This window comes from Hyposmocoma kahamanoa, unplaced genomic scaffold (genome assembly GCF_003589595.1).
Source record: "Hyposmocoma kahamanoa isolate Upper Pololo Valley unplaced genomic scaffold, ASM358959v1 182, whole genome shotgun sequence".
Lineage (NCBI taxonomy): Eukaryota > Metazoa > Arthropoda > Insecta > Lepidoptera > Cosmopterigidae > Hyposmocoma > Hyposmocoma kahamanoa.
In genome coordinates this window covers 356,033-365,702 of record NW_020653713.1, presented here as the reverse complement: position 1 = coordinate 365,702, position 9,670 = coordinate 356,033, and the positions used below count along the sequence as shown (strand labels likewise).

Sequence of the window (9,670 nt, the reverse complement as noted above, 5' to 3'; positions counted from 1 at the left end):
TGACGTAAATAATAAAATAGATTCCATTCACATTATTAGTAATCGTAGTTAATAAGCGCCCGTATTGGTTACCAGGTTACCAGTTTCGACTTTCTTTCGACCTGTTCATTCTTGTCCCTGAAATTGTCGAGCACGCGTTAAATAAGAAATAATATTTCTATAGTGTGTTTGTGTGTACATGTCATACAGGTGAATAGTCTGCAATTAAAAAAAACAACGTTATATCGTCTTTCAAATTTCGTCTAGTTTTGTTTGTAATGATTTACTAATAACACTCGATGTCTGATGTATTTGCAGATACTGTGACCAACCAGCAAATTTAAATCAGTGGTCCCTTTAGTAGTAGGTGCCTTTAATCCTTCTTTACTTGATGTTACGTCTGCAGACGATGTTGCAGCTCTACTACACTGCAGTGTGATACCATTTCTTGAAAATAATATCTAAGAAATAACCAGCAACTTTATATCTCCGACACTTGAGGTATCTGCAACTTCTGTGACAACTCCATGTATATTGGAACCAGTAGCCGAAGCCCTGAGTCCTTTGTTACTTAATATTACACCTGCAAACGATATTGCAGATCCACAACTTTGCAAAAAAAGAAAAACAGACTCCAAGAAAATAATTTTGGAAAATTATATGTTGATTTTGTATTTGATGAAGATTTAGAAGATTTTTCTGACGGAAGTTCCGATAATTGGATGGCTAAAGAGTCTGAAAGTTCATTTGATGAAGAGACATGTAAGAATAAACGTAAGAAAAAGATGAAATTAGTCAAAAAAAGAAAAACCTACAAAAGAAACTACGATGTCAAAGAAACGATAAAGGAAGCCTAACAAACAGAAACAACAAAAACAGTCTAGAGACGAAGGAATGCGAAACAACAAAATCAGGGAAAGAGGTGGCAAAAAGAGTTTAAAGACAAAACCTTGTGCGGTAGGTAAATGTGGACGGAGTTGTTACAAAACACCAGAGGAGAGAAGAAAAAGCATTTGTGTGCTTTTTATTGGACTCTAGATCCTTCACGTCAATGCGACTGGTTAGCACGCTGTGTTAAAGCAGTTCCAATAAAAAAAAGAAAAATGAAACAAGACATGAGCAGAACAGATAACCTACGAATATTACTTGAATGATGGGGAAGATTATTTATGCAAATATGTCAACAGTTTCTACTGAAAATATTGGACATCACCCAAACTTTTCTTCTTTACACTGTAAGCTAGTGAGAGGTATAAAAATGTGCTGCTTTAGTGCGATTTAGAGCTGTGGCCAGAATAAAAATAAAGTTGTTTTGGCTGCAATTAACCACTTTTTGCATATTTCCCAAAATGTTGACGTTGTACAGATTAACTACCCTTTACCAGGGCACACTTACATGTCCGTTCAGTCCATGCTGTAATCGAGATTGAGCTAAAAAGTGATACTAAGAGGTGCTGATCAATGGCCAACGTATATAGAGAACGCACGAAAGAAGCCAAAACCGTATAACATCAATGTCATTGAACACCGTGAGTTCATCAACTGGAAAACTATTACTGCAGATACTTTCACAACAAATTCACAAAAGGAAATCAAGATGAAAGGCATGCGTGTAGTTACTTTTAGAAATAACAATTTTAATAAAATTTAAATAAAGTATACTATGTAACGTGTCGAAGCGACGTGAGTAATATGAGAACTATAACGAAGCGTAAACACATACGTCGTTGTTATTTACTATGATGGTCAGGAAAGAAAAAGGAAGAGGAAAGGGCAAAAGAGGTAGAGAGCAGCAATCTAACTTACTTATGCGAATAACAGATGTCAAGCAAAATAATATTTGATTTGCCTCAAGTTTACAATCCTATTTTAGATCTTAAATTTAAATAATTATGTGTCGGTAGCTAATTTATTAATTAAGTTTCAGATTCAAAATTGAAATCCTGTCCTGTCCTGTTTTCAAATTAAATTTTGGTTTTAAAACCAAATTATTATTAACAAAAGTAATTTATTTTAGAACTTTTAATAGCAAAAGTATCTTGTATATTAAGTGTCATTTCGTCGGTGTTTTGTAGAAATGGCGAAAGCGCCATTTCAATTTTTTTCAGGTGAGTTTTAGAATCAAAATTGGATTTTATAATACATAGGTACAAGTTACTTTGGCTATTTCTAAATGACATTACTTTTGTTAATAATAGTAGATTAGCGGAGAATTTGATAAAAGATTATTTATGAAGTGGTTGTTTTTCCTTAAAATCCTAATCTTAATCTACTTTAAAATACGTAATGTAGAGATAACGATGTAAATCAGCTATGATCTTTACATCTTTATTGTCAAAGCTGATGTTACTTACACCATTTTTTTTTTAATTAGTAAGATTTAACTACGCTTACAACCTAATTGTGACTAATCACCTTTGGTAATAAGGGTAAATTTTTCAAATTGGCGCAAGTGTATGGGACACTGTCTCCATAATTATTAAATTTACATGGTTTCAAGCATTATTTCATAAAAGCGGACTTTATTTCTAACATTTTAGTCTAAGACGTCTACCGCATAGCTTAAAAAATTAAAAAGTTACAGCACTTTTTTTTTAATTTTTTATTTTTTGCTCATTCTGTAAACCTGTACCCGTACCCGTACTGTGTCTCTTACGACAATTGAAGTTAGGAGTGTAGATATATAGATACTTGTATAAACAAGGAGCAACATACAGTTGTTAAAACCACTAAATCGAATAAAAAAAACGAATATTTTTTGTTGAAGTTTATTTCGGGTTCTAATACAACTTAAAACACCCGGTGTGAGCCATGGTTTGTATATTGGTGATTTTTGTGTTATTATTTATTATTTCGGACATAGTTGGACGTGTTTTCTATTATTTTTTGTAGTGGTGGGCGTTGAAATTTTTTTATCTTGCCGAGGTGGGCGGTGAGCTTAAAAGTTTGGGAACCTATGGTCTATGGCAACAGGTTAAACACACACATAAACACGCACACACGTACACACACACACACACATACACACACACAAACGCGCGTTTAGAGATTCTAAATAAATTTAAAAGTTTATTAAATTTATGAATGTTGAAAATTGTTAAACATTGTTTGTTTTCACATTGTTTAGAAAAGTAAATAGTAAACACTAAATTAAGTATAAGTTAGAAATGTAAAGTGTGCATTTATAGTTATGGAAGGAAGAGCGGTACCTCCTGACACAGGCTTGATAAGCTTAATAGGAGATACCGGTACCATCCACTGTTCATATAAAGTTAATAGTATTACTGAAATAAACTCTTATTATTATTATTATTATTATTCTCCAGCTGCATTATAAGTATAACACGTGCCGTGCAAGTCAATGACGATGTTTACCACAATTAAGTAAAAAATAAGAATTTTGGATGTTTTTTGTTTGATTATTTTAGTGATTTGGGTTAAATTTCGGATACAGAATGACCTCTGTAAATATATTATGACCAGAATGCAAATCACGACTTGTATGAACAGGTGGAGTTACGAAAGAAGGATAGCGAAAGTTGCCCCATCCACGACGAAGAGCCACTCAAGGACTTTGCTAGTATCATTTTGCATTTTAGTTTATGCCTCAATCTATCAATATATTTTTGTATATATATTTTAGAAGTCGGGAGTAAAAACATTGTAAAACATTGTATTTTAGAATATATACAAAAAAACGCAATTCATTCAGTTCGACCATAGATTAGGTAACGTTCTTGTACGTACGTTTCATTTTAAGCATGATTTACTGTTTACCTTGGCAGTAAAGAATAGCACTACTAACTGGGGACCGTCCATATCACCACTTACTTTTGAGGAGTCGTCGAAGCAACTTCGCAGGAGGAGAAGGGCCTATCTGTATACGGAAATCTCAGGAACGTTTTCTGAATTTTGTCAATAAGCAAGATTTTGATTTTCAAATTTAGTTCAAACAAGGCAGGAATTAAAATTGATAAATAATTCCAAATTTGTTATTATTCGTCAAAATGGTTTTTTATAAATTATTATTAAAGAAAAAGATTATGCTTCTTGGCGCGACTTTGCTACGTGGGTAGCCCAAAAGACGGCCACTGTGCGGGGGAAAGCAATAGTGCCTTCCTTCGATTTGTGGCATGTATATGGTTGATTGGAACAAAAACGCGAATAGGTAAATTGGGAGCACAATATGTACCTTTGAACGAAATCAGCCTCGTGACAGTTGAGAGATCTCGGCTCCTTGCGTCGCCCAAGGAGCGATTCTTGATGTTGCAGGTTCACTGAAGCGTACGTTCACTATTGCTCACTATAGTGGTGAAATTACAGGCACACAGGACTTGTCAACTTATGCCTAAGGGTGACGGGCGCAGTGGTAGTGCACTCAGATTTTTGCAATTTAAAGCTTTGAGTGGCACTGTAACTGTTATGGACAGGCGTGTAGCTTACTATCAGGCGCGCGACTTGTTCGTCCCGTCACTTGATGTTATAAAAAAAAATGGTTGGGTGACGTCGGCTCGCTCTTGGGTGCTAATAAAGGTATGTGCGGGAAAGGGATGGAACAAGGAAACAATTATTGATCCAATCAAACCATTTCCAATACGATTCAAATATTAAATCGCCCAAATTTTGCGAGGCAAAAACAAAATGCTATTTAGGCGTAATTAATGCTGTTATGCATTAGCTGCAAAGGTTCCTCAGAAAGCAAGAAGCGGTATATAAGAAAACTAGTGTTAAGGATGGACTATTACAAAAGCTAAATAAAAGACTGAGTGAATTGACAGTTCATTGCGTAAAGTGTTGCCCTCTGAAAAGCAGCTTAGAATTGCAAATGTTTCCGTTGCTACTTGCACCTATTATCGTTTTCACGCGGACTTTCTTGTGTACTAACCAAAAACATGGCAATAATTTGCATTGGGACGTGCGTCTGTACTTTATGAGCCTTTACATTGTATTAACCTTCCTATACCCGCGCGTTGGTCTCTCAGACCGACGATTGTCGTTTGCCGTGTTGGGCTCACTGCTAGCTGCATGGTTCGTGGCTAACATCACTTCAGCGTATCAGGAGTATTCGTGCATACAACACGGGTATACGTGTACGCACACGACACCGATCGGTCCCATGGACCGACGAGGATATAGGTGTCACAGTTTTAGGCAATTAATATTTTCAGTAATTACTATAGTTATGTATTATTTTTAATTATCATTTAGTTTCCATTATGTATAATATTTGTAGATTATTTTAAGTTATATTTTATAGCCTCAATTTGTGTGAGGAACGCACGAGAAGGTTTTTGGAAGAAGATGACTCTGATTCCAACTATGAGGGCGAAAAGAACAGCGAATTTGAAGATCATAATAGAAGTGAAGCAATTAAGAAATGACATGATACGCTACCTCCGCATCGCTAGTCGATCTACCACTAGTAAACCCGTATTGTGCACTATGAAAAATATGATTCCTACAGAAATAGGACAGTAATTGAGTTAGCATAACCTTTTCGAATATTTCACTTAAAGCTGGTAAAATTGAAATGGGCCTATAGTTGCTAGGATCAACTTTCCTACCGCTTTTGAAGAAGGGAATAACCTTGCTGTATTTCATTAAATCCGGAAAAACACCTTCGTCAACGCACCTATTGAAAGCTACAGCTAAATGTGGGGAAATAAGATCAATAACTGAGTCTATAACTTTAGTTGATATGCCCCAGAGATCATCAGTTTTTTTAACATGTATTGATTTAAAAGCTTTTATGATGTCTTGTGGATTAATATGACGGAAATTAAATAAACTGCCACAAACGTTAACATTTTCCTTTAGGAGATCAATAGCAAGAGAAGGGGAGGAAAATAATGATTTTGTAGTGTTCACAGCAATTTCGGAAAAAAACGATTCAAAAGCTTGGGCTACTTTGTTTTTAGATTTTATAAGTTTGCTGTCTAATTCTAAAACTATATCTCTATCTTGTTGTTTAACCCTGCCTGACTCTTTATTTATTATGCTCCAAGTAGTTTTAGACTTATTTATCGATTGTCTAATTTTGTCGCTGTGAAACTTAACCTTAGCAGCTACACAAACTTTTTTAAATATTTTCGAATAAATTCTAACATATTCTATGAAATTGGAATTAGTATTATAAGTTTTCATAGCATATAGCTCATACAAACGAGACCTACTCTTATGAATACCTACTGTTGCCCAGTCGTTGAATTTAGTCTCTCTATGGAAAGTTAATGTTTTCGATTTAAATATATTATCAAATTCATTTTTAATTAAACCAAATATCGTGTTATATAAAGTATTTGGAACCTCGGGTATATGGGGTAGGGAATTTAAACTATTGCCGATATTATTTTGAAATCTAATGATTCGTTCTGTGGTAATCGGTCTGCAGAGAAATTGGTCTACCTTCTTGCTCATTTTACAATTAAAAGAAGCCAATTGGCCACTATGGTCGGATCTTAAGCAATTTATCATTGATTTAGACACTGCGTCTGTGTTACAAAAGATGTTATCAATACAAGTAGAAGAGGAGGCAGTAATGCGAGTTGGTTCTAAAAAAAGATTAATCAAGTTAAAACTTTTAAATAAATTAATGAGTCTTACAGAAGTAGAACAGTTTTCCAACAGGTTTACATTGAAATCTCCAAATATTACTAGGTTTTTTTTTTGGTTGGAATAATTCGCTTTAAACTGTCTTCCATAACTAATTCAAACTCGTTAAAATTAGCAGAGGGGGGTCTGTATACACATAAGACGACAAACTGATCCAATTCCACACATGAAATCTCAATAGTTCGATCAGTAGAAAGATTTGTGATATCCTTACGCTCTTTAAATTTTAAGTTACGTTTAATAATAATCATGGATCCGCCTCTACTTAAGCTCTTTCTTATGAACGAACTGACTATTACATAATTTTCTATGTTGTTAATTGCTTCGTAATCTTTCAGCCACTGTTCTGTAACACAAAACACGTCAACGGAAATATCGTGCAAAAAAAGACTTATTTCTAATGTTTTGCCAGAAAAGCCTTGAATATTTTGATGTACTACATGGAAACGATTAGACTTTTCTGTTGTCGTGTTTTTCAGTTTAAATTATGGTTGGTAAAAAGTATACTGTTGCTACTTCAAGTAGGAGCATTGTCGTGGGACTGTGTTATATCTTCTATAACAGCGTCCTTAAACTAGCTATATGTCTCAGATACCTTAGGGGTAAAAGTAAATTATCCTCAAAAAGTTTGAAGTTCCTTACGAACTTATTAATGTCAAAACAAAATATAACGTCACTATGACGGTAAGTCAAATTATGAATGTGCGAATTTATTATTTATATATACTTATTACGAGCGATGCCTAGGTTAGAGCAGTAAGGGAATGCACTTAGTATGAATTTACACCCACACTTCTCATGAATTCTCAAGAACACGTCAATGCTACTATTTACTTCTTTTTTACTAATGTTATTACTATCACCTATTATAAGAATCACTGTTGTATATTTATCAAAGTTGCAACCACTTACCAGTGTAATAATTTGACTAAACGTAGCTCCTGGATAGCAATAGTTGACTACCCTTTGTTTTAAGTGGTTACTTAGGCGGTGGCCTTAAGTTACATTATCGGCTTTTATTACATAGTGCGCACTATAAGTTTAAGGAACTGGCCACTTACTTAGACAATATTTAAAAAGTATTACAACACTTGAAAATGGAACTCTCTGGCTGTAGAATACAGTTTGTTTCATCTGACTGTCACTTGTTTTTACATTGTGGCGTCATTTTAGACATTGGTTGTCTATATCACAATGGATTTAACTTTGATTTTCATTTGATTTTTTGTATTTCTTTAATGCGAGCTAATGACCATTGCCAGTAAGCTGTCCAATTTGAATTTCAGCAGATACATTGAATGTACGGCCAACAATTCAGCTGGCTTGGCACCCTTTTCAAGCTGTGGCGTTACTTCATTGCGTCAACTGTACCGAGCACAAGTCCGGCCGTGTATGGAGTACTGCCGCCACCTTTGGGATGTCTCTGCTAAATACCAACTGACCACATTCAATTAGGTTAAGAGGTTTATTAGGTGACTCGGATTTAGTTGAGGCGAAGCTGCAGCTTCGCCTTGAACACCGCCGTAAAGTTGCCTGCTTATCGGTATTCTATTGGTTATGTCGCGGAAAGTGTGCGATGGAATTGCACTATTGAATTCCGTCTTCGTCTCTCCATCATCGGGGGACTTGACGTAGTCTGGCGTTCCACTATCCTTAGGTTGTGGATATTCCAAAGATTCGCAAGAAGCGTTACACTTCCACATTTAATTTTCTGCCTGTATACTTGTTCCCTGAACGCTAGAATTTGGGCCTTTTCAAGGCTAAGTCAATAGGCATCATTTAGGTGTGCGTGCTACATCTTCAACTTCATTGTCACATTACATCAGGACAGTTGGAGGTCAAATGCGCAGTTATTCTATCATAAAACACGTCTTATACTTTAAGGATAGCAATGTTTCGAGCTCAAAGGGCAGTGCTTTTGATTGCCGACCGTTTCGTTGTTGCATTGTATGCACAAACTCTTTGGACCATCTTTTCCAGAAATAGTTCATCGTCCTCTGTAAAGACGGATCGATAATTCAACACTGGCAAAATGTTGGCATCACTCGAAATATTTTCAATCAAATGTAATCGATTTATTGAATCCATGTGATCATCGTGACATGAGCTTGTTATTTCAAAAACCTCATCTCTTGATCAGATCTCATGATTTAAAACTTTGGAATATAATTCCTAATTGACAAATTTGCAAAGTTAGGTAAAAAATTAAAATCAAAATGTGAAATTTGCTTAAATTGTATATTGATAAAGTGAAAAGAAATCCTTTGCTAACACTATTATAAAAATGGTATTCTGTATACCATTTTTTGTTTTTTTTAATGGGACGGTATGCGGAAATCCGAAACCATAGAATATACAAGGAAACTGTCTTTGGAATTTATAGTCTAAGTTTAGGAACCATCGAGTCCCTTTTTTTGAAAACAATTTTGGCATGGTAAATTTTTTGGTTCATATTCATATTCATTTATTGCATGTCACATTGCTAATTCTAGATATTACAGTGTTCGTCAGTTAACACGTGACGCCCTGCAAGGGCATACCAACTACAGAAGACAGAGTTCTTTTCTTACTTATGTATTGCTTAATACATTACTTTACAACATTATACTAATTTTTATTATTATTAATTTTTACAATAACATCACATTAATATGTTAAATTATACTGAGTACGAAATACACATTATACGTTCCATAGTTTTTGTTTTAAAAATAAGATCATTTTAACAAATCGTCAAAATAAAAAAACTAGAATAGTCATAAATAAATTAGGTATTCTAAATCTAATTATTAAATTTTATAAAGGTAAAGTCACATTATCAAGTCATCAAAAAATTCTATTAAATTATAATAAGGTTTGTCAATAAGGAATGTCTTTAATATACTTAACAAAATTGTGTCAATCTTTCGAGGTTTTTAATACTGTTTGAGATGTGATTGTAAATTTTGATTAACATGTTTGAGGGGCCAGACGCAACTAATTCCATTTTGGTGAAGGAAAGTTTATTTAAATGTCGGTCCTTTCTTTTATTACTAAGGTGAAGGATAATGTGGTCAGTACAGCATTATACTTTCCCGAA

General features: G+C 34.4%; 1 protein-coding gene across 3 annotated transcripts in view; it reads right to left on the bottom strand.

Annotated features, from left to right (window-relative positions):
* LOC113226206 overlaps positions 1-9,670 on the bottom strand; it is a 100,698-nt gene that overhangs the window by 1,429 nt on the left and 89,599 nt on the right. Inside the window, exon 11 of one of the 3 annotated variants that reach the window (XM_026458745.1) lies at positions 85-117. The exons of the other annotated variants lie outside the window; for them this stretch is intronic. The gene's annotated coding sequence lies outside the window, so the exon portion shown is untranslated. Of the gene's footprint in view, positions 1-84; positions 118-9,670 lie in introns of those variants that run through there. 3 annotated transcript variants of the gene reach the window in all.